This window comes from Anolis carolinensis, chromosome 4 (assembly GCF_035594765.1).
Source record: "Anolis carolinensis isolate JA03-04 chromosome 4, rAnoCar3.1.pri, whole genome shotgun sequence".
Lineage (NCBI taxonomy): Eukaryota > Metazoa > Chordata > Lepidosauria > Squamata > Dactyloidae > Anolis > Anolis carolinensis.
Window position 1 is genome coordinate 23964717 of NC_085844.1, and position 26211 is coordinate 23990927.

General features: G+C 39.4%; 1 protein-coding gene across 2 annotated transcripts in view; it reads right to left on the reverse strand.

The window, feature by feature from the left end:
- Positions 1-26211, reverse strand: part of trhr (thyrotropin releasing hormone receptor) — a 43557-nt gene that overhangs the window by 13443 nt on the left and 3903 nt on the right. The gene's annotated exons all lie outside the window — the stretch shown is intronic.

Consider the following 26211-nt stretch of genomic DNA (forward strand, 5'->3'; position numbering starts at 1 on the left):
GGCCTGCATCAATAGGAGTATAGTGCCTAGATCCAGGTAAGTCATGCTACCCCTCTATTCTGCTTTGGTCAGACCACACCTGGAATACTGTGTCCAATTCTGGGCACCACAGTTGAAGGGAGATATTGACAAGCTGGAAAGCGTCCAGAGGAGGGCGACTAAAATGATCAAGTCCTATGAGGAGCGGCTTAAAGAGCTGGGCATGTTTAGGCTGCAGAAGAGAAAGCTGAGAAGAGACATGATAGCCATGTATAAATATGTGAGGGCAAGTCATAGGGAGGAGGGAGCAAGTTTGTTTTCTGCTGCCCTGGAGACTAGGACGTGGGACAATGGCTTTAAACTACAGGAAAGGAGATTCCACCTGAACATCAGGAAGAACTTCCTCACTGTGAGAGCTGTTTGGCAGTGGAACTCTCTGCCTTGGAGTGTGGTGGATGCTCCTTCTTTGGAAGCTTTTAAGCAGAGGCTGGATGGCCATCTGTCAGGGGTGCTTTGAACGTGATTTCCTGCTTCTTGGCAGGGGGTTGGACTGGATAGCCCATGAGGTCTCTTCCACCTCTATTATTCTATGATTCTATGAATAATAGAAACACTGAACTATAGAATTGGAAGAGACCACAAGGCCATTCACTCCAACCCACTGTCATGCAAGAATACACAATCTGACATTTTACAGCTTTTGAAAATGGCATTTCCATTTCTAATATGGTTTCTATCGAATTTTAAAAACAAACATTGATCTTTGGACCATCAGAACATGTTCACTGCTGTTACAGAATATAATCAGGGTTTTTATTGGGGGTGGGGAGGAAAATGGAACATGTATTTCCACTTCTGAGTCATCTGAGTCATTTTGTTATCAAAACCTAACCTGAGTTAACTAGTGAACATGTTATAATGACTGAGACCTTCATAATAATAATAATACATAGCAAACCACTTTGCATGCCAGAGGGTCATAGTCAAGTGACTTTAACCAGTCTTATGACTTTAACCAATCACAAACAATAGAAGCTCTTTTATGACTATAGCACTTTTCTAGTGAGCAACAGTCCAGAGAATGAACAAAATAATTTTAATTCAACACGGTTACAAGACTGAACTCAGTGTTCCCCGTGTACTAAAATAAGAGCTCTCCTTTGATCAGGAGTGAATAGCTAGTCACTAATGCAATGGAAAATGAGTTTTTGAAATGGAACAATTATCAGGTATAATGCTGGACAAAAGTCCTCAGCACATACTAGCTTTGTCATTTACTGAAGTCACAGCAAAAGCTATCCTCCCACAAGCACTTAGTTGTAAAGAAAGACAACTAGCAGTGCTTGATAATGAGACACATTAGATGTATCTCCCCAGGATATGTATTGATACCCAGGGGAGGTACGTCTATGAAGCCTATGCCACTAAAGGACTTTGTGGCTTGAGCTGAGAATGTCAGGCCCAGAGTCACTGGCTAGTGGTTTCCTATCAACTAATTCCATCGAGCATTTCACACATGAAAACTAGGACACTTATCTCCAAGCAACATTCTGTGGTCATGGTGGAAGAACACACATTAGGAGAGGATACAGCAGTTTGCTTTTGCCTAGTTTGTGTATTCTTTCTCATTAATAGCTTTGGGCCTCTTGATAACACTCCAATCATAGAGCCATAGAATTGGAAGAGACCACAAGGGCTACCCAAAGAAGGAGAACTGACCACAGACTGCATCCCAGTATGTCTGTTTATTTATGCATGTGTGATGGAGTCAATTCTAATTATTTCACCAAACAAGAAAGCATGGCTTGAAGACAATCAAAAGGATTGATTAGCTATCCACTTTGATTATTCATCTTGCTTTTAGGGGGACAAGAAAGCTTCCAGCTTTAATTGGGCCATCCCAACAAATGGTTTCTTAAAATCCTTTAGAGAAGGAGACTCCACCACCCTCCAGGGCAGCATTGTTCTTACCATCAGGAGGTTCTACCTAATTGTTAAGTGATATCCCTTTCCTGTAGTTTGAATCCATTGCTCTTAACCTCCAGAACAGCAGAAAATAAGCTTGCTTCATCATCAATATGAAATCCTTTCAAATATTTAAACATGGCTAACATATCCCTTCTTAACTGTCTTTTCTCCAAACTAAACATACTCAGCTCTGTAAGCTGCTCCTCACGGGTCATGGTTTCTTGTCGCCCTTCTCTGGAAATACTCCAAATTGTCAAAAGACTTTTTTTGAATTGGGTTGTCCAGAACTGGACACAATATTCCAGGGGAGGTCTGACCAAGGCAGAATAGAGTGGGACTATTTCTTCCCTTGATCTAAACACTGTAACCCTCTTGATGCAGCCTAGAATTGCAGTTTTTTTTTAGCTGCCACATCATACTGGTGACTCGTGTTTAGATTGTCATCTGCTAAGATGACATCCCAGATCCCTTTCACATGGTCTGTTTTCAAGCTAGGTTTTCACCCATCCTATCTCTATACATTTCATTCAGGTTTCAACTTTTTTTTTTTACTAAGTTCAGTACTTTACAATTCTCCCTGATGAAATTCATCTTGTTAATTTTAGCCCAACTCTCTAATCTGTTAATGTTATTTTGAATTTTGATCATGGTCCCTGGGGTATTAGCTACCCTCTTAATTTGGTGTTCCCCGAAGTTGTAAAACAGACCTTTACTACTTGTGTCCCACTTTTGCCTTGTGTGGAGTTTCCCCAGAGGCAACTGGTTACCAGATAACACAGGTGGGAAATATTATATGTTTTTGGTCTTCAGCTTCCAAACATACTCAGCCATCTCCAAAACATTTGAAAGGCACCTGGTTAGAGAAGGCTGTGCTAACCAAAGAGCCATTTCTGAGGCTCAATAGCCCCTCTCCTTTAGCTTCCTGCCTTGGACTCAAAAGCAGAAAGAGTTTTTTAAGCAGGTCACAAAGCACCTTTCCCCAACTACATGACTTCCAGGGGTGCATTTGAGTACAGAACCATCCTTGCAGCTGGCAATGGGAATTGTGATCCAAATATTTTGCAATGGCCTCATTTTAAAAAGCTTCTATGATATCGAGGCCTGCATTTGCTTGCCAAATCAAAATGTAAACAGTTGTTTTTTTTTCTTTTTCTTTTAAAGATGGAGCAGGGAAAGAACATGGCATGCCCTCTGTTTCCTTCAGGTCATATCACCAGTTAACTGTTCTTTATTTGTTTCCTACCCTTTGCATGTTGGAATACAAATTATTCTTTACAGATTAAAAAAAAAGAGGTTTGAGTGCATCCATATTTAGAGCCATTCATGAATGTCCTTTCAGGAGTAGTGAGACAGTTCTATCTGAACAAGTTCCTGGCTTCATTAAAACCACTCTAGAATTCAGTTATTATGAGCTCTTTTTGTTCAGAAACATTTGGGGGGAAGGCTTTTAATATTTTGTGCTAAGAGCAATAGTTCAAACACACAAAAAGAAGATGGGACACAGGAGTGTGGCAGAGGAATAAGAGGGTGAAAGGAAGTGAAAGGGTAGAAGTGGCTGTTTTTTCCACTCTCCTAAAGTAGCACTCTTTATGCTACAAGTGTTCTTCTTTTTAAATATGAAAGTTCTTCAGTGTACATAACACAACAGTTAGTCAGGTACTATCATTACTAGTCCCTTCACCTTATGATGGCTACAGAAGGATCAAAGTACTAACCATCCAATTCTATAATAGATGCATGCTCCACTCTTTTGAGAACGGTACTCTTGTCTGGCTTTGCATTTCTAAAGACTCCACATTTTTATTTAATCATCAGCAGGTAGGATGAGAATCCTTGATTAGAATGAGAAGGTAGAGACTGACTAGAGGCCTTTGAAGCATTTTGAAGTGGTGCTTAAATGTATTTAGATGAATGTTTTACATTACAGTGTGGATAAATGGTGTGTGAAGTTTTCACATATTGACACTCACCTTGCATCTCAGTTTTAAGAAAGAATGAAATATTGGCTTGCCAGACTAAAAACCAGAGACTTCTCCTCTACCTTTAATAATTGTATAGAGAAGAAGGAATTTCAGGAAAATGGTTGCTTGCCACCTGTTTGCACAACAAGCAACACTTGCTGAAATTACCTCAGGACTATTAAAGGTACAAAAGCCTATTCCAGTCTTCGCTAACACTATCTGGGAATAAGGAGAAGAATCTAGAGCTGTTTGTTGTTACGGTAGAGTCTCACTTATCCAATACTCGCTTATCCAACGTTCTGGATTATCCAATGCATTTTTGTAGTCAATGTTTTCAATACATTGTGATATTTTGGTGCTAAATTCATAAATTATTACATAGCATTACTGTGTATTGAACTCCTTTTTCTGTCAAATTTGTTGTATAACATGATGTTTTGGTGCTTAATTTGTAAAATCATAACCTAATTTGATGTTTAATAGGCTTTTCCTTAATCTCTTCTTATTATCCAACATATTCGCTTATCCAACGTTCTGCCAGCCCGTTTACGTTGGATAAGTGAGACTCTACTGTATTTTTAGCTGTGGAAGATAGATCTTTATTAAGCCTTTACATCTAGGAAAATACAAAAGTTTTGCTCATGATGGCAACATGCAATGCTTGATAAATTTGCTTTTTTAGATTATAATTCTGGGAATTCTTCATCTGGAATGGTGGGGAATCCTATTCTATTCACTATGATATGAGTCTCCTAACATTTATCTCCAAGAATCAGAAATTCTGTTTGTATTCACTAGGGACCTCATCATACAGAGGAGTCCATCGCTCCCACACCCCTGATTTGGTTCTGTTTCACTGGCAAAACAGAAGGCAATTGTGGCGATCTGCACAACCTCCCTCCTTTCCCCATCATTTGACAGCATCAGGACAAGGCGCATTGGCACCCTGCCCGTGCCCCTATCAAACGGGGAAAAGGACCAAAAAGTAGGTCTCTCTTTTTAAACTACCCAAATGACGACATACCTAGCATTACCTTGTGACGCTTCCTTGCCACATTGGCCATCAATGAAGTGGGGTCACCACCTGGATCATGTGATGGCATTCAGCAGGCCCTATCCCCAAAGAGGAGCAAGGAGCCAAAAGCCACTTGTGTGATGAGGTAGTAGAAGTGCAACACTGTAGAGTTAATGCCATTTGGCAGCACTAACTGCCATGACCCAATTCTATGGAGTCATTTATTTCTTTACAATATTTCTACCCTGCCTTTCTCTACCCTGAAGGAGACTCAAGGCGGCTTTACAAATTGGCAGCTATTCAATCTCATAACAACAATACAAAATAAAATAACCATTTAAAAATAAAATTATAAAATACAATTAAAACACCAAGAAACATTTAAAACCATAAAATCACAGTTGAATCACATAATCCACCATGGTGGGAGTTGTAATTTCATGAGACAGCGGCACTCTTTGGCAGGCACAGCTAAACACCTTGCAAAACTCCAACTTCCATGATTCCAAAGCATTCAGTTAAGGTGATGTCAAACAGCATTAATTCTACAGTCTAGATGCACATTTGTTACTCAAAGTTGTTGATATTTTCTTCAGGAAGGCCTCAAACGTATGGCAACCCAAAGGTAATGCTATCAAAGGTTTTCTTGGCAAGGTTTGAAAACATTTGCCTTTGCCTCCATAATTTTCGTCCTCAAACATGTCCTCGATTTATACATAAGGTTGAATTATATATGAGCATTAGGGCTGTGCCTCAAATATGAGATTATTTAGTGAGATTTCTACATAGAAACAAATATTAAGAAACACAGTGGGTGCCCACCAAAAATTTAAGAATCAAAACACTCACCCAATACTTTTTGTTTAAATTCCAAATTCTTGGAAGTCTCCCAAAGTCAGGTTTTTTTCAATGCAAGCAAGTAAAGCAAAGCCAAAGAGACCACCATTCCTCTTTAAATTAAGAAGAGCCAGGCTACCTGTTGCCATGAGGGCAAGCAACTGGGTGGGACAAGTTGAGTGAACTGGGAATGCGACTGAGAGAGCACACAATTCTGGGAAATGTAGTTTAGGAAGGTGAGGACCTTTGTGGCAGAGAATTCAAAAGGCGCTGCATTCCCCAGCATTCTGCTCAGCACCGGAAAGCCCCGATGAAGATAGGGGAGAGCTATTGTCCCTCTGTAGCAGCAGCCAGATAGTCAGCCAGTCAGTTTAGAATTCCGCAAAGAGGGCTGATAGTAAGTAAATCTGTGATGGACTGAGAGGAAACCTTACGTTGCATTTCTATGGCTATGTCATGTTGTGTGTCATGTAGGCCCTTTCCACACAGCTGAATAAAATCCCACATTTTCTGCTTTCAACTGGAATATACCCATTTTCCCAAAAATAAGACAGGGTCTTATTTTAATTTTTGTTCCAAAAGATGTGTTAGGGCTTGTTTTCAGGGGCAGTCTTATTTTTCCAAATTGACTTTTTAAATGAACTATATCTAGATCTTATTTTTGAAATAGAGCTTATATTTCAAGCATCCTCAAAAATACCAAAAAATCATGATGGGTCTTATTTTCAGGGTAGGTCTTATTTTGTGGAAAACAGGTATGGCAGTATGGACTCAGATAACACAGTTTAAAGCAGATGTTGTGGGATTTTTTGTCTTGATATTTTGGGTTATACAACTGTGTGGAAGGGCCCATAGAGATATTCAAGCAAATAGTTGTTATGACTTTTTAGTAAAGTTTTTTGTCAAAACTTTAAACAATTCCCAAAAATCAGTAGATGTGCAAATCTTTCTGAAACTTGGGGGAATGATCCCTTGTTGTCTTGTGTCATTGTATAGAAAATTAAAGAAGACACTCTTGCAGTTTTTTTAAAATGTTGTTTGTAATAATTTTATAAATTTCTTAAAACTTAGTGGATGAGTGAAACTTTCTGAAACTTGGTGGACTAATGGTTGTAAATTTGTTCTACAATTGTAGCAAGTTTCATGCTGATAGTTCTAACAATTCGGGAGAAAGGAGCCCCAGAAATTTCCCCAATGGCATAATTACTTAACGAAAAAGTAACTACCTCATTATAGTTACAATACAGACCCTTTTCAATTTAGGAAATACTTTAGAAACTATTTCCCCACACCCCCTAATTTCGTAATGAATATTGAAACATTTTTTAATTGGTCACACAGGCCTAATAAGCATACATGGAATTTGGACAGAATTTCCCATCAGTCACCATTCTGGAATTCTTGTCCTAAATGTAGTTTTTCTGATGTCTGATTCATATTGCAACTTTTCATTAGAAGTCCCACGTGCTTAGCAATAGCATAAATGCTGGTATATTTACTCTGGTGCCTAAACTATGTTTAACTATACTATGGACACCACTTTAATTCTAACTTTGTTAATGTGTATAATTTTGTACTTTTATTTCGATATGTTTTTTATTCTGTTTATTGTAATTACCTGGGCTTGGCCCCATGTAAGCTGCTCCGAGTCCCTTTGGGGAGATGGATGTGGGGTACAAAAATAAAGTTATTGTTATATTATTATTATTATTATTATTATTATTAATATAGGATCCAGAAGAGTTCTTTCCCATTTTCCAATGCTACAAAGTCCCTCTCCAGCCCCCACCCCTCGCTTGAATTTTGTAGAGAAGCATTGATGTGTAGCAGCTTTAGGTGAACGTAAGGACACCTGTGCTCTCTCCAAACTCCAGAGTCAACATGAGGCAAATAGCACGTATACAGGATATGTGATACACAATCAGGATTGCAGACCTTACAGAGACAGATGCTGGACAATAAGATGCCTGGCAGTTGACTCCCTAGGTCTTAAATGCCCTTTGGCATTACCTCTGTTCTCCGATACTAAACAATTTAGCTAACCGTGAAACTCCAACAAAAGGACTGATTTGTTTCATCCATTTCTTCACGTTGAGAAGGTGCTTGTATTTCATGATTTATTTCTCCTTGAGCAGAACAAGGTACTAAAGCACCTTGTTAAAAGTATTGATTGATTTTTGCACATGATAAAACTTTCTGTGGATTAATAAAATGTTTGGAACAGTGTTCCACTTTAATGAGCCAAAAGTCAAAAATATCCCTCTATATACTTTCAGATAATGAATGCAGTGCTCATAAAAGAGTGCTCTAAATTTTAGCCAGAGTTTGGATTTTTGTTTGTTTTTGTCTTGAAACTAAGAACTGAAATGTCATAGACTGAGTTAAAGCCCAAACCTCAATCCAACAAAGAATCTGTGGAAAGATTTGAGAGTTGCTGTTTGTCAACAATTGCTATCCAATTTTACAAAGCTGGAACAATTTTGCCAAGAATCTGTGCAAAGCTGGTAGAAATTTGCCCAAAATTTTTCCGCTATAATTACTGCCAAAGGTGCTTCTGCCAAAGTTTGACAGGAGTGAATAGCTATGCAACCAGTAAGTGCTAATTTGTTTTAGTTTATATAATAATTGTACCACAGTAGAAACATTCTGCCTCACCCTAGTTGTTGATGATCTTATGTACATCAAATGGTAATGGTGCCAACTGAATTTATGTTCCAAACAACAAAGTGAGGCAAAGTTGGGAGAAGAGGAATATTTCTCCAAGAGAATAGATATAAGATGAAGAAAAAACCCTCTGATTCCAGTAGAAAGCATTTCTATCACATTGCCATTATAGAGGTTTTTCCTGGTCTTGAATGCAGTGCATTGTCAGGGATCACACCATGAATTTTTTTGCATTATTATTTTTAAAATATATGCAGATGGTTCTTATTAGGAGGTCTTATGACAAAACTCATTTTCCACCTCCCCAGCCGCAGAAAGACACAGAGTTTTAGACAGTTAAATCATTTGGCAAGGGGCTGTTTGTTAAAGGTAACATGGGGAATCTATGTCACACCAGATGTTATAGCCTATAGCTACCAGAATCCCTCACCATTTGCTATGACTGATAAGGTTTAAAGGATTTGTAGACTAAAAAAACTGGCAGGCCAGAGGATTCTTGATCTTCAGTCAGTAAGAAATGCTGTGCCACTAGGGATGATTCCAGGACAGATTAGATAGATAGATGATATAGATGATAGATAGATAGATAGATGATAGATAGATAGATAGATAGATAGATAGATAGATAGATAGATTTAACTGTATTATTGCACACATAAAACAAAACAAATAACAAAAATATATAATAAAACACCAAAAACAGCAATCATAGCAAATATTAATATATCCCACTTTCCTTCGTTCTTCTTTATAGTCTAAAAATTGTCCAGAGGCTTCTGTCTAAGAGAAGTGAATAGTTTTCCACATTTCTGCCATTTCAAAAATCTTCAACATTCATTGTTTGTATTGACCACTAGTCCATTCTGTGAGCAGAAAAATCTCGCTATGATAATACATAAGAAACACTTGAGAAGCAAGATGAAAGTAATTCAAGGGTGTCTAATTCTATTTCTTGCAAAACCTTTGTCTCCAAGATCTCCCCATCATGAAGTATGCACTGAGATTTAATTTGCCTTGGACTTAGCTGCTTAGGTTAAGAACAAGTCAAACAAAGCTTTGATCTGCTGTCTTCAATCTTCAAAAGATCTACTTAATAGGAGGCTAGATGATAGCTTCTCCAGTTATTGCTCTAGCCAAAAGTTTGATGCTTTCTTAAGTGCAACACCATTGAACCAGCCTCATTTGATGACAAAAATAACAACAGATTGGCTGCTAAAATGGGCTTCCTAGTACCTTACCTCCTGCACACAGATGTGTGGTGGAATCTGGGGCCATTTTTTTGTGTGGCAAGGGCAGTGATGCCATCTGTCTCCCAGTATACTTTTTCCCAGCAACAATATATTGTAATGCAATGTTTGGGATTGGCCTTCTGTTGGATAATCAATGAAGTGACAATAACTTTCCAAAAGACATGTTCCTGGTTTATCCAAACGGATATGGGGGTTTGACACAGATCTATATAATGGCTTGCATTTCTGGTCTCTCCTTGTGTGACATTACTATGGGGAGTATCACAACAAGCACTTTCACAATATACCACTGCTCCACTGTCAGTAGGACTTTTTAGCATGTATTCTATAGTTATTTATAAGTCATCTTTTAAAACATTCATGTTCTTACAAGGGGTTCACATATTAATAAAGCTGCTCACAAGTAGAGAAGACCTAAATTGCTGAAAGGTACTTGTATCAATCCAGTTGATTCAGTGAGTATACAGTAGATGTCTGAGTGCTTAGTCAGCTCATCTGTAATCACCAATCCTTGTCAAATAAGTACAGTATGATCTCTATGTCCAGAGGACTTTGTATGGATACTTGAAACCATGGATAATAGCAAACCCTATTGAATGACTGACTTCTGGTGAAAGCATACTATACAGACATGCTGGACAATGCAGAAAGGTGCCCTCTCTAGGCATCACTAGGTCCTCCATCATAATTCTATGGCCTACTTTTGGTGGAAGCATGCATAGGTTCACCCGGAGGACACTGAAAATGTTTAGATATGACTTATTTTTTGAGATGCAAGTAAATGAAACTGTGGACAATGTTATACAGTACAGTATTAAAGATCTTCCCATATGACATGTTCCTTGGGCTAAGCAAATTATCTCTCATATTTAGTAAATCTCTTTTCTCACCTTGGATATTATTCCTGGATAAGATTTGTGGATGGGTCAATGGTATATGCATGTGATATGTCTAATTAGATTTGAATGCTATCTAAATACTGGAAACATTTTAAACTTCTAATGGTATAACCTGAAAGGAAGATACTGAAAAAATGCCTGCTAGGAAGATGCCATTGATAGCTTGAAGAAATGTTTTGGTAGATGAGATAGTAGAGTTACATGCTAAACTCTCACAGCAGTATTTGTGGGATTTGTTGCTAAGTCCCAACTGTGCAACGTAAGAGCAGCATACGCTGCTGGAATGAAATCATACACACTCGGCTGGTTTGTCTATACTCTCAGGGCTTAGCTAGACCTGACATTAATTATGATATTGCAATGGAAAGTTTGACACCGCTGCCCATTGGAGCGGGACAGTGTAGCCTAGAGGGAAGCTGGGGAAAAGAGGATAAGACTGGCCACTTACTGCTAGAATGCGATAGAATTGCACTTGCAGTCTACAATCCTGAAAGCACTGCATAATGAAACACACATATTTTTTGTGGTTCTGCAGTACAAATGTAGAAAAAAACCCCAGCTGACATTTTGGCACTGTACTAGTTGGATAAGGTTACATTTAAAGGTTTAAGGCAGTTGGAAAACTGCCCCCATTCTACTCCATTTCCGTAGAAAGCACTATCTAAGATGCTCGAAGGCAAACATGAGATTGCATTATCAATTGTGTGTTTGTTGTTATTGACACTCCCAATTATGTGTTTGTTGCCTGCATCTTCTGGCAACTTTTTCCTTGCAAGATTTATTCTAAGGCTGCGAGAGTGTGACCGGCTCAAATTCAAGCCGTGGGTTTCCATGGCTCATCAGGATTCAAGTCTTCCAGAGTCCTAGGAGTGGGGTATCAAGAGTGTAGAATACACGTAGTTTGACACCAGTATAGATGCCATAGTTCAGTGCTATGGCATCCTGGAAATTGTAGTCTGGTGAGGCACCAGCACTCATTGTAAAGCCACAACTCTCAGCCATTTCTGTATGAGAATGATATAATAATAATAATAATAATAATAATAATAATAATAATAATAATAATAACAACTTTATTTTTATACCCCGCCCCATCTCCCCGAAGGGACTCGGGGTGGCTTACATGGGGCCTTGCCCGATAAAACAATCAAATATTAAAACACAGCAATAAAACAATTATCCAATAAAAACATCAATTACAGTAAAAACAATCGTTAAAATCGACATAAAACACACAATATTAACACAGGAGACTAATTCATTGAACCCAGGCAAAGTGCAGAATGTGCCGAAGTGGGCTGAAATGGGGAAGGTAATTTCACAGTAGAAATGGACAAAATGCAATATAACATTGACAACACCTTGAGAATGGGGCTATTATAAAATGGGCAGATAGATCAGTCCAACAACAAATTAATTGCCAAATTAATTGCTTTTGAAAGAGCCAGATTTTTAAGCTCCTACGGAAGGAGAGGAGGGTATATATGCAAAGGAGAGCCAGTGTTGTGGCTTGGATGATGAACCAGGATCTGAATCCCTGCTTGGTCATTGGTGACTTTGGGCACAGAATCACAGAATCATAGAGTTGGAAAAGACTATAAGGCCCATCCAGTCATGCAGGAATAAATAGCCGAAGCACCCCCAATAGATGACCTCTGCTTAAAACCCCCCAGAGAGAGACCATACAGTATATTATTTAAATCAAGTTCAAGTTACAGTCACTCATCCTGAGATGAAGGCAAAGCCAAGACTCCCTACAAACCAGTGGTGCACAACCTTTGGCCCCCCAGGTGTTTGGGATTCCAGCTCTAGCCAGTGTGTCCAAGGGTCAAGAATTCTGGGAGATGAAGTCCAAAAAGACTTTGATAGCTGCAGGTTGTGCACCATTGCTATGAATAAGGGCCCTCCCACACAGCCATATAACCAAGAATATCAAGGAAGGAAATCCCATAATATCTGCATTGAACTGGGTTATTTGAGTCCACACTGCCATATATTCCAGTTCAAAGCAGATAGTGTGGGATTTTATTCAGCTATGTGGAAGGGGCCCAAATCTTGCCAATGAAGCCTCACTCACCACATGATAAATTCACCTTAAGGATGCACACAACAACAAAAATAACCACATCATTAACTACATACTAATAGCATTCCAGCCAGAATGTTACTGCAATGCAAGTGGATCCAGTGTGGTGTAGTGGTTAGAGTGCTGACCTATGATTTAGGAAATGCAAGCTCAAAGCGCCACTGAGGCCTCTTCCACACAGCCATATAACCCGGAATATCAGGGCAGGAAATCCCACAATATCTGCTTTGAACTGGGTTATTTGAGTCCACACTGCCATATATTCCAGTAAGATTTTATTCAACACTGTGGAAGGGCCCTATGTTACAAAACCTATGGTATGGTAGGATGTCATTATTCCTTTTAATGTTAACTGTTAGTTATACAGTAAAGTCTCACTTATCCAACATAAACGGGCCAGCAGAACATTGGATAAGCGAATATGTTGGATAATAAGGAGGGATTAAGGAAAAGCCTATTATACATCAAAGTAGATTATGATTTTACAAATTAAGCACCAAAACATCATGTTTAACAACACATTTGACAGAAAAAGTAGTTCAATACACAGTAATGCTATGTAGTAATTACTGTATTTACGAATTTAGCACCAAAATATCACAATGTATTGAAAACATTGACTACAAAAATGCGTTGGATAAACCATAACGTTGGATAAGCGAGTGTTGGATAAGTGAGACTCTACTGTATTATTATTTATTAGTATTAACCAAATTGGAAGTGTTTCATGAGATCTTTTATAAATAAAATGAGCTTTTCATGCAAGATAAGCAATACAATAGTTTCCAAGCATTATCCTTTATAAACAAATAGCCTTTATATTCTTATTTCGAAGACTCCATTATCAGGCATCATTTGTGGGAAGAATATCTTGGGTGCGATGAAGCTTGCTGAGAATAATGTTGATCGAGCAGGACTGCTCTGTGCAAATGTTTAAAATACTAAAGAATCTCAAAATGTTTTAAATGAATCATTAGTACAATTGAGATGTTATGAAATATTGTCAATTTAACTGTGAGGAAAGTGCAGAAGGTTTCACTTAAAACTTCCTAATCTATTAATTGAAGGCATCTATGCTAAAGAGGCCATTTCCAGGCAGAAAATAATTGACTTAATTGGCTATTTGGCAAAACCTTCCATGTTATGGATGGATACATCTTACTGTCTTGGAGATTCTGTTTGCCATGGCAGTGCTCTTATCCCAGCCCTCCACAGAATCTAGACAAATACTTCTTAAGCTTGAAGGCTGGAAAGTTGACAACACAAACTCTTTTGAAATATGATGCTGGAGAGGAATCATAGAATAATAGAGTTTGAAGAGATCACATGGGCCATCAAGTCCAATCCACTGCTGTATGGTATCTAATCTATGGATACCATTGACTGCTACAAACACAAGTGAATGGATCCTAGATTGTATCAAGCCTGGACGCTACCTTCGGTGATTCAACTGAGAGTACATCATATCTTCTACATTGTAGAATAAATACAGTTTTACAAAAGTTTAACTGCCATGCTGTGGGTTCTGGAGACTTGTAGTTTTACTATGTCTTTATCCTTCTCTGCCTAAGAGTGCTGGTGCCTCACCAAACTGCAACTCCCAGGACTCCATAGCATTGAGCAATGGCACTTAATGTGGTGTCAAACTGCATTAATTCTAGAGTGTAGATGCACACCACAAGAGTCATTTTACCTTTCAAATTGAAGTCCTCTATGTGCTCTTTTTTAAAAAAAATTAGAGGTTTTAACATTACGCTAAAATATATTAGAAGAAAAGAAAAAAGAAAGAAAATGATGACTTTTGCCCAGCTTTTCAGCCATTAAACATATTGCATAACTATTCATATTTCACTTTCCAACATGAATACAATTTCTCTTTTTTACATAATAATTTCCTTCATATTGTCAGACCCAAAGTCTAGCAAATCATTATCTTTTCTCTGTTATTGAAAGAAAAAAACCATAATGGGCTTCCAGACTTTGAGAAATCTCCTCTAATCAAACAAGACCGTTTGCCCATTTCATCTAAACCCATCAGTTTCATCATGGATTCCTCTATAGCAATTACATGTGCTTTTTTAAAAAAAATAAAAGTTTTAACATTCTACTAAAAGATATTGGAAACAATAAAGGAAAGAGAAATGAAAAGAGAAAGAGAAAGAAGGAAATAATGTGATGACTTCTGCCCAGTTTTCAGTCATTATACATAATATACAATTATTCCTACCTCACTATGATACTTCTGGAGTATTAATTATCCCTCCCAATTTGGTGCAGTCTGCAAACTTGATGTTCATGCCTTTTAATGACTTAAATGAAGAGTTAGAAGGCAAGATCATCAAGTTTGCAGATGACACCAAATTGGGAGGGATAGCTAATACTCCAGAAAACAGGAGCAGAATTCAAAATGACCTCAAGAGATGATTGGCCAAAACTAACAAAATGAAGTTCAACAGGGACAAATGCAAGATATTCCACTTACACAGAAAAGAAATGAAATGCAAAAATACAGAATAGGGGACACCTGGCTCGACAGCAGTGTGTGTGAAAAAGATCTTGGAGTCCTTGTGGACAACAGGCTAAACATGAGCAAACAATGTGATGCGGCAGCTAAAAAAGCCAATGGGATTTTGGCCTGCATAAATAGGAGTATAGTGCCAAGATCCAGGGAAGTCATGCTACCCCTTCATTCTGCCTTGGTCAGGCCACACCTGGAATACTGTGTCCAATTCTGGGCACCGCAATATAAGGGAGATGTTGACAAGCTGGAATGTGTCCAGAGGAGGGCGACTAAAATGATCAAGGGTCAGGAGAACAAGCCTTATGAAGAGCGGCTTAAAGAGCTGGGCATGTTTAGCCTGCAGAAGAGAAGGCTGAGAGGAGACATGATGAGGGCCATGTATAAATATGTGAAGGGAAGTCATAGGGAAGAAGTTTGTTTTCTGCTGCCCTGGAAACTAGGAGGCAGAACAATGGCTTCAAACTTCAGGAAAGGAGATTCTACCTGAACACTAGGAAGAACTTCCTAATTGTGAGAACTGTTCAGCAGTGGAACTCTCTGCCCCGGAGTGTGGTGGAGGCTCCTTCTTTGGAGGCTTTTAAGCAGAGGCTGGATGGTCATCTGTCGGGGTGCTTTGAATGTGGTTTTTTCCTGCTTTTTGGCAGGTGGTTAAACTGGATGGCCCACAAGGTCTCTTCCAATGCTATGATTCTATGATTCATGAGTTCGGGGGTTTTTTGTAATCAAACACTACCAAAACATTTTCTTTTTTATTAAAAAACCCCACAATGAACATCTGATGTTTGAGAAACGTCTTCTAATCAAATAAGACAATTTCTCATTTTTTTCTAAATCCACCAGTTTCACCAGGCACTCCTCTATAGTGCCATGTGCTTTTTAAACACACACATATATATTTTAAAATGCCATCTTACCACTCCCCCCCACCCCCCACCCCCATTGGGCTTCCAACAACTTATAGTTGGTTTGGTCTGGCATTTTTGGCAATCAGCATAATCCCTGGAGAGCCCCAGTGGCAAATAACTGATCCCAACATCCACTGCAGCTGCCAATACCTGGCAGATATTCAGTAGCTATGGCTAAGATAGTTATGCCAGGTTTATATGTTGTAGCAAGTTTATATATATATGAGGCACATGTACACATTCACAAATATAGTATACCTAGTGCATCCCCATGATCTGGGACCCTAAGTGTGCACATAAATCCCAGACTGCCTTGAACGATATTTGCGTTCATCCTAGAAAATAAAGTATTAAGGTACGTTTTACTGATTTTGGGTAAATATGTATATTTCTGCACTGCAGAATTTATCTCTGTGCCTCGATTGTTCTCATCTTAGGCAAAAGGGTAAGAAGAGCAATTGACTTTATTTCACTGTCACTTCCTTTCTAAAAGTGAAAACGAATGTACGGGTTTTCCTTTTTAAAAATAGGAGCTATAATTATGAGGCTCCAGTGAAGACTACTCTGTAGCCCATACATGCTATACATTTTGAAAAGGATGCTGTTGATTTCAAAGACTGTAATTAAATGATATTCCCTGTTAACGTCTCTCCTCCTGTCAGCATCTTTCTTTCTGTCAGAATAGGCACTGAGCCATGAAATAAAGAGAAGACACCTGGAAGGAATAGTGCTGGGAGGAAAAACAACATATCCATGTCCACATAAGAGGAATGAAGTAGCAATGTGTCACACAACAGAAAACAAAGACTTGGCTTTATCAGTGCAGTCACTCAAGATTGAGCAACATCTCGGAGGGCATAAACTGGTAATCCGTTACTACCAGGGCAGCAGTATTCTGTAAACAATATTACTTATATGCAAAAATGCAGAATAGAGAGAGAGAGAGAGAGAGAAAGCCATTTCTCCATCATATTTGCAACCAACCAAGGTCATCTTATTCCTAAGGGCTAGGATTTCATTTTAAGGTGGTGATTGTTATAGGGTAAGCATTTACCACATTTATCAAACTCCCTTACATCTGAAAGATTTGTCCGTTCAGATGCATGGTTTAACCCTTAAATTTTGAGGTTTGATTTTTGTACCTAGTTCATGATGATTCATAAGTGCTTGATAGTTCATTTCTCTTCAGTTATGATTCTCATCTTTCAGAAGTGTAGTAAACACCTTTTAATGTTTTTTTAAAAAACTACAAATACCCTATGATGAATCAATGCAATCAGAAACAGGAGACAGTGCCAGAAGATGAGACTTCCAAGTTGGATGGCACTCAATGAAGCTACTAGAGTACAGCAGAGGACAACTATGGCTCGTGCTATGATAGTGACGCAACTGGAATCAAGCTGAAAAGATGTTCATCTGCTGACATACTCAGAGATGAAACAAAAGCCCAACACACAACATAGGTACATGAAATTTCAGCAGCATTAATCAGGGGAAGCTAGAAATAATGAAACAAGAAATAGAATGTATAAACATTGCAAAAGTTGTAGAAAGGAGCTAAAGTGGTCATGAACATTTTTGAGCCAGGCACATTACAAGTAGAAATAAAAAGACAATGAAAACAATGCACTTAATTGCTGGGATTCTGTGTTCAGTATATGAACAAGGAAAGCTAGCTCTAAGTATCTAAGTAGTTTGGAGGTACCTGATTAAACAGCACACACAGTCAAAACGGCAGGGGTTTTGTTCCAAAATCAGGAAGGCTTTTATCTTGCATTTCAGTAACACAGACTCAAACAGTTCTGTACAGAAGTCACTTTCTCTCCCCTCCTACTCTCAGCAATTTCTCCAACATAAATTCCTCAATTAACACCATCATCAAAACCATGAAGAAGAACACCATTAAATAGAAGATCAAGAAGAAAACATATTGGCTGTCCTGATCTTTTATGAAACCCAGCCAATCAAATATTGTATTGGATCGTCCCTGGTGTTTTGGCATTACCTCATAGTTTAATCAGATACTGAAATTTGCCTTATCATTTTGACCTTGCAATTAGCCACCTGGATATGCTTTTATATTTGACTTCTTGCCAAATCCTGACGATATAAAAGAGATGGAATAATGACAGCTTCATTCAAGGAAGGACCAATTGAAGTTTATTAATAGAAGCAGAAGGTGAACTCAGAGCATTTGGGCCAAATAAATCACTATCAAGAGATTGCATATCTATAGAGCTACTTCAAGATACATAGACAGAATATACTCTAGATGTAACTGAAACTGTCTTCAAATGTGGAAAATAAAAGAATGGTCCACAGTTTGGAAACTATCAAACTACATTGCAATCCAGAAGAAAGGGGGCACCAGATATTACAGTAACTACTAAACCATTACATTAATTCCCCATACTAGCAAAATGTTGTTCAAAATTCTATAAGGATTTTTGTTGTGGCTCAGCTGTCACAGCCTATACTTCATCAGGAGATGGAATTGGAGACAGATTCTGATTCTGATCTTGGGGCCGTTCAGGACTTGGAACGAGGCCCATTGCCCTTACAGCTGCCTGAAGTTGTAGCACCAGAAGATCCATTAATTGGAGAGCATTCCAATGCCTCCTCAAGGTTGCCTTTGCCAGATGGTGTTGACTTGGGTGAAGATATGTCTTTTAACTGGAGGGAATCTTTCACAAGAGATAGGAGCAGAAGGGAGAACGTGCAAAGGAGCCGAAGGTTAGCTCTCAGGCTCGATAATGACTGATTTTCCCATGTGCGTCCTGCGCTCCCATATTCTTGCAGCCTTGAGATCTCCTTAAAGGTGTTCTCCTTTGTGTTCTCATTGTGGTGTCAACTTTACTTTCCTCAGAAGAGGTTCCAGTATCCAGCTCCTAGCCTTGTTCCCTGCCTTGTTCCCATGCCTGGTTTCCAGTTCCATCCAAGCTGTGCCGCGTCCCATGACTCTTGAGTAAACCTTGCTTTGTTTCATAGAATCATAGAATCATAGAATAGTAGAGTTGGAAGAGACCTCATGGGCTATCCAGTCCAACCCCCTGCCAAGAAGCAGGAAATCGCATTCAAAGCACCCCCGACAGATGGCCATCCAGCCTCTGCTTAAAAGCCTCCAAAGAAGGAGCCTCCACCACAGTCTGGGGCAGAGAGTTCCACTGTCGAACAGCTCTCACAGTCAGGAAGTTCTTCCTAATGTTCAGGTGGAATCTCCTTTCCTGTAGTTTGAAGCCATTGTTCCATGTCCTAGTCTGCAGGGCAGCAGAAAACAAGCTTGCTCCCTCCTCCCTATGACTTCCCCTCACATATTCGTACATGGCTATCATGTCTCCTCTTAGCCTTCTCTTCTGCAGGCTAAACATGCCCAGTTCTTTAAGCCTCTCCTCATAGGGCTTGTTCTCCAGACCTTTGATCATTTTAGTTGCCCTCCTCTGGACGCTTTCCAGCTTGTCAACATCTCCCTTCAACTGTGGTGCCCAGAATTGGACGCAGTATTCCAGGTGTGGTCTGACCAAGGCAGAATAGAGGGGGAGCAGGACTTCCCTGGATCTAGACGCTATACCCCTATTGATGCAGGCCAGAATCCCGTTGGCTTTCTTAGCAGCAGCATCACATTGCTGGCTCATGTTTAACTTGTTGTCCACAAGGACTTCAAGATCTTTTTCACATGTACTGCTGTCTAGCCAGGCGTCCCCCATTCTGTATCTTTGCATTCCATTTTTTCTGCCGAAGTGAAGTATCTTGCATTTGTCCCTGTTGAACTTCATTTTGTTAGTTTCGTCCCATCTCTCTAGTCTGTCAAGATAGTTTTGAATTCGGCTCCTGTCTTCTGGAGTGTTAGCTAGCCCTCCCAGTTTGGTGTCATCTGCAAACTTGATGATCATGCCTTCTAACCCTCCATCTAAGTTGTTAATAAAGATGTTGAACAGAACCGGGCCCAGGACGGAGCCCTGCGGCATTTCACTCGTGACTTCTTTCCAAGATAAAGACGACGCATTGGTGAGCACCCTTTGGGTTCGTTTGCTTAGCCAATTACAGATCCACCTAACCGTAGTTTTGTCTAGTCCACATTTTACTAGTTTACCTTGCTTTCCTTTTTCGTGAGTCAGTCCCTGTGACTCTTGAGTAGACCTTGCTTTGTTTACCTTGCTTTCCTTTTTCCTGTGACGGAACTCTTCAAGTGGATTACAGTTTGCAAATTTGCAGTGTCTTGTTCCTGTTTCTTGGTTTATGGACTAACTTTGATTTCTTGGTGGAACTAACGAGTTTCACTTGTGGATTACAATTGGGACATTACTGAACTTGTTTTGAACTGTTAAACACTTTACATTAAGGACTATTTCTTATACTGACTTTATACACTAACTGCACACACACACACACACACACACACACACACACACATATATATATATATATATATATCGTAATAAACTGCTTTGTGTGTGATACTGGCTCCTGTGTGGTTTTTGGGGTGCTCAGGCAGCCTTGGGGTGTAACAATTTTTACCATTTATGGAGTGAGAAATTGCAAGTGTATAAACTGGCTTTGAGGGAGAAAGAGGCACTAGAGATCATGTCACAAACATACATTGGATAATGAAGATTTTCAAAAGAAAGTCAACCTCTACTTTATAGATTATAGCCAATAATTTGATCATGAAAAACAATAGGTAAGGTAAAACATCTGATTGTCATATGTTACCTCAAGATAAGAGTCTATTTGATAGGACAAAATACAGAAAAACAGTATGTTCAGAATAGAAATTAAACAGATAGGCTGACAGAATATATCATTGCCTGACAAGGGGTCAACTCAATAGTTGCTCCAAACTAAGTATTCGGTTTGTTCCATTGCAGTGACTTTCCAATGATTCAGTTTGCATACTAATATGGGGAAATGTGAGGATCTTAAAATAGCACTGCTAAATCAGGACAAGGGTCCCTTTCATTCAGCAGTCTCCTTCCAGCAATTGCCAACAGCAAGGTATTCAGCATGGTGCTGGTTCTGAATATTCTCCCATGGCTATCATTGGGTTATCTTTCAATCTACTTCAATTTTAAGGCCTTCCAAGCTAAGGCAATCACCTCATACAACCTCAGTGAATGACATAAATCAAGCATGTGGTAATGCACAAAATACATTCATTGGCAATTTTTCATTTTCTGTGATTTCAGTGGCAACTGGTGGCTTCAATGCAGAATCTTACATGGTTTCAGCCTTCGAGAAGACTTTAAATAGGTTCAGCACCCTGGACAGATCACTCAAAGTGAATGACAAAACTCAGAGTGGGTTCCCCCCACTGCTGACATGGAAATTAATTGCTAGCCATCCCAGCATAAGTCAATTTAATCGGATAACACTTTCCTCCACAGGGAGAAGAACAGCATAAACAATGGTTTCTCCAAAAACTGTTATGAAGTTGTCATATGTCTTGAGTGGTTGGTGCTTGCTTGCTTCCTTCTGACATACTGCAAGAAAGAAAAAGGCAGCCTTGTTTCTAACATTTCTTCTTGCCAATTATGCTTTGAGTTTAGAACAGGACCTGTCACAGCAAGTCACAGAGTATCCAGCTGAGATCAAATGCCAACTTTGTCTTTTATAGAATTCGTCATGCACTTTGTTGCAAAGCCATCACTTTGCCATTCTGGTTCTCTCATTTCCTTGAGTGCTGCACAATAGTTTTTGAATCTGATGTATAAGATATATGTTCAATTTATTACTATACACTTGGAGTAGACTGGTCTGCTTTTTAGATTTCTGTTTGCCCCGTTTAAGCTTGTGGAGCTGTAAAGATGTATTGCAGAATTGCATGTCATGAAAATGAAAATACGTATTTTATCTGGAAAAGTACCCAGCCTATTCATGAGCAAAGTTAAGATGAAGGTGATGGTAGGCCTATAACAATAGCAGACCTGTCACACTGCCTAGTTTCTGCTGATGAAGATCAGATTTATTTTACCCCACCTCTGTTCCATTATAGGGTTCTAAGGCAGCTAACAATAAATACTATACTGATTCCAGTACTTTGGACACTTTGCCCCTGTTCCCATATTCAGATTTTGTAAGTCTAAAGTTTTTGGCATCCCAAGTATGTAATTGGCACATTTTGATACATTCTTTATAATGAAATTATTTTCAATGATAAAATTCCATGTTGTTGTGTGTGACTTCAGGCAATTTCTGACTTATGGTGACCCTAAGGAAAATCTGTCACACTTCATTCAGTAAGACTTGTTTTGAGAAGGCTTGCCTTTGCCATCCTTTGAGCCTGAGAAAGTGTGAGTTGTTCAAGACCTCATCCAATGAGTTTCCATGGTGGGGTGAGGACTCAATCACTGGTCTCCAGAATCATAGTTCAATGAACAAACCACTACACCAGACTGACTTCTCTCAAATTCAATAGTTACAGACATTTCCACCATGGAGAAGGCTGGGTAATGACTGATGCTAAGAGTCAATGTATCTAGAGGGAAAAGAAGGGGGAAATGGCTTAATTTAAAGCTAATACTAAATATATGAATTTAAAGCTAGAATTTTATGAGTTAAAGGCTAACTAAAGGCTCTTTGTGAATGCTTTTTCATACATGCAACATTTTTTTTAACTCTCAGGAGTATGTCATTTCCAGCATAAAAAATTGCCACTTTTGGAAATTATAAGCAGATTAAAACTAATTCTTTTCATCTTTCTTGCTTAAGCCGTAATATTAGCTGGGAGACGGACCTCTCTCTTTTTGGGGTAATTAATCTGAGATCATGAGATAACACAGTGCTGATTTCTCACTTGGGTTCCAGCTGAGCAACAAAAATGAGTTCAAAGAGAAAAGGAGTTCATTTTGTGCAAATTTGGTTTCTCAGAGTGCTTCAGCAGGACCTTTGGCTTAGTTATTGAAGGTTGTTTCACAAAAGGTACCACAACATGATGAATCTTCAACTGAATATATATACTTAGCCAGGAACTACAGCCAATCCTATTCCAAAGATTAAGTCCACACGGGCAGAAGACATTAACTGTCCTGAACAGAACATTGTGGCAGACATCCAAGTCTCTAATGAGAAGAATAAGCTCATATAAATACACCAAATATAAAAGGCATAGTTTGAATCATTCTGAAGAAAAGAACCGCACATCTAAATATGTTTTTATCCCCTATGATTCCAGAATCTGAAGTCACTTAATAGTACTGCTCATTATGAATAATATCTGTCTCCTTGCTCTTCTTGTGGAATAGAATGATGATGGCAGACACTCCATATAGAATGATAGAGCTGGAAGAAATCAGAAGAGCCATCTAGTCTGACCTCCTACTGTACAGGAATATAATTTTTAAGCACTCTTAAATGTGGTCCACCCAACCTCTATTTAGAGATATCCAAATAAGGAGAGTCACACTTTCTAGATAGATTAAATGGCTTAAATTCCATTCCAGTCAAGGGTTGCTGAACATTTTAATTTAGCAGCATCACAAGCCCAAATAACGGTATTTCCAAATTTCTTATTTCCTTGTCAGCAAAAAGTTTGTATAGTCAAATTATGTGTGCGTCTATTCATGGTCGGGAATCCCAGTGGCGAAGTGTGTTAAAGCACTGAGCTGCTGAACTGCAGACCAAAAGGTCCCAGGTTCAAATCCCGGGAGCAGAATCAGCGCCCGCTGTTAGCTCCAGCTTCTGCCAACCTAGCAGTTCGAAAACATGCCAATGTGAGTAGATCAATAGGTACTGCTCCAGCGGGAAGGTATCAGCGCTCCATGCAGTCATGCCGGCCACATGACCTTGGAGGTGTCTACGGACAACGCCAGCTCTTTGGCTTAGAAATGGAGATGAGCACCAACCCCCAGAGTCAGGCATGACTAGACTTAACGTCAGCGGAAATCTTTACCTTTTTTTAATATTTATGGTCATATGTGCTTTGTTGTTTTAGGTTACCAATGCTGTGTAGACTGTCTATATCCTTCTTCAACAAGAACAACAAATGAAAAAAGCTGTTTGGGTTAGAGGATTAAACTGGGACTTGAGAGGTTCATTCCACACTGAGCCATCATGCAGAGCCAGCCCTAGGTATTTTTCAAGTGTAGGCGAACAGAATTTTGGTGCCCCCCCCCCCAAAAAAAAACCAATCACTGAAAAATAAAAGCGTTGGATAAGGGTTAGAAGGCATGATCATCAAGTTTGGAAATGACACCAAACTGGGAGGGATAGCCAACACTCCAGAAGAAAGGAGCAGAATTCAAAACAATCTTGACAGACTAGAGAGATGGGCCAAAACTAACAAAATGAAGTTCAACAGGGATAAATGCAAGATACTTCATTTCGGCAGAAAAAATGGAAAGCAAAGATACAGAATGGGGGACGCCTGGCTAGACAGCAGTACATGTGAAAAAGATCTTGGAGTCCTTGTGGACAACAAGTTAAACATGAGCCAGCAATGTGATGCGGCTGCTAAGAAAGCCAATGGGATTCTGGCCTGCATCAATAGGGGAATAGCATCTAGATCCAGGGAAGTCATGCTCCCCCTCTATTCTGCCTTGGTCAGGCCACACCTGGAATACTGTGTCCAATTTTGGGCACCGCAGATGAAGGGAGATGTTGACAAGCTGGAAAGCGTCCAGAGGAGGGCGACTAAAATGATTAAGGGTCTGGAGAACAAGCCCTATGAGGAGCGGCTTAAAGAGCTGGGCATGTTTAGCCTGCAGAAGAGAAGGCTGAGAGGAGACATGATAGCCATGTACAAATACGTGAAGGGAAGTCATAGGGAGGAGGGAGCAAGCTTGTTTTCTGCTGCCCTGCAGACTAGGACGCGGAACAATGGCTTCAAACTACAGGAAAGGAGATTCCACTTGAACATCAGGAAGAACTTCCTCACTGTGAGAGCTGTTTGGCAGTGGAACTCTCTCTCCCGGACTGTGGTGGAGGCTCCTTCTTTGGAGGCTTTTAAACAGAGGCTGGATGGCCATCTGTCGGGGGTGCTTTGAATGCAATTTCCTGCTTCTTGGCAGGGGGTTGGACTGGATGGCCCATGGGATCTCTTCCAACTCTACTATTCTATGATTCTATGATAAGCGAAAATGTTTGATAATAAGGAGGGATTAAGGAAAAGTCTATTAAACATCAAATTACATTAAGATTTTACAAAGTAAGCACTAAAACATCATATTTCACAACAAATGAACAGAAAAAGCAGTTCAATACCTTGCGGAGGCAGGCCGCAGGAGAAAGAAGTTGCCTCGATGGCGCCCCCAACAAGATGGCACCACAGGCAACTGCCTAGTTGGCCTGGTGGTTGAACCGCCTCTGGAGCCATGAAACTCACTGGGAAATCTTCACTCTCCCAGCCCAATCTCTTTTGCAACTCCTTCCCCCCTTTTAGGGTAATGGTAGAGGGCCAAGAGACCAGGGTTCAATTTCCTGCTCAGCCATAGAAACCCTGTGGGGGATCTTGAGCAAGTCACACTCTCTCAGCCTCAAAGGAGGGCAAAGGCAACCCCTCTTGCCAAGAAAGCCCTAAGATAATGTTGCCATGAACTGGAATTAACTGAAAGGCACACGATGAAACAACATCACCAACAAAATGCAACAGTTTTCAAAGATATTAATTTTGTATTAATATCTTGAAGCATAAATAAGAGGAAAGGGGCACCCGGGGAGAGGGGGGGGGAGGAATGTGCACGAGCTTCTATGGTTAGAAACCCACTTTTTCAGACACAGGACATCCAAAAATGGATGCATCTGAAGAAGTGGGTTTAGATCCAGGAAAAGTCATGCAAAAATTAAACCAATTAAACCTTAAATGTGATGCAATATTTCATTTTTTTCTCATTCCCCTTCTTTCCTCCTTTTAAAAGTACAACAGACAAAGCTACTTCGTGCTCTTGTAGTGAGGCTAAAAGGCAGATAGAATTTATTTAATACCCTGAGTACATTAGAGGTCAGAATATAAGTGTACTTGGCTTTGTGAGCAAGCGTTTGATGAGTGAATTCTGTTGGCTTCAACTCGGTCCGGATTATGGTTCATGTACAAGGTTTTGCGGACGAATGGTTCAAGTATTTTATATACTATTGTTTTAAATGTATTTATTGTATTTTGTTAAATTATCCAATTGTTTTAATTACTTATGTTTTA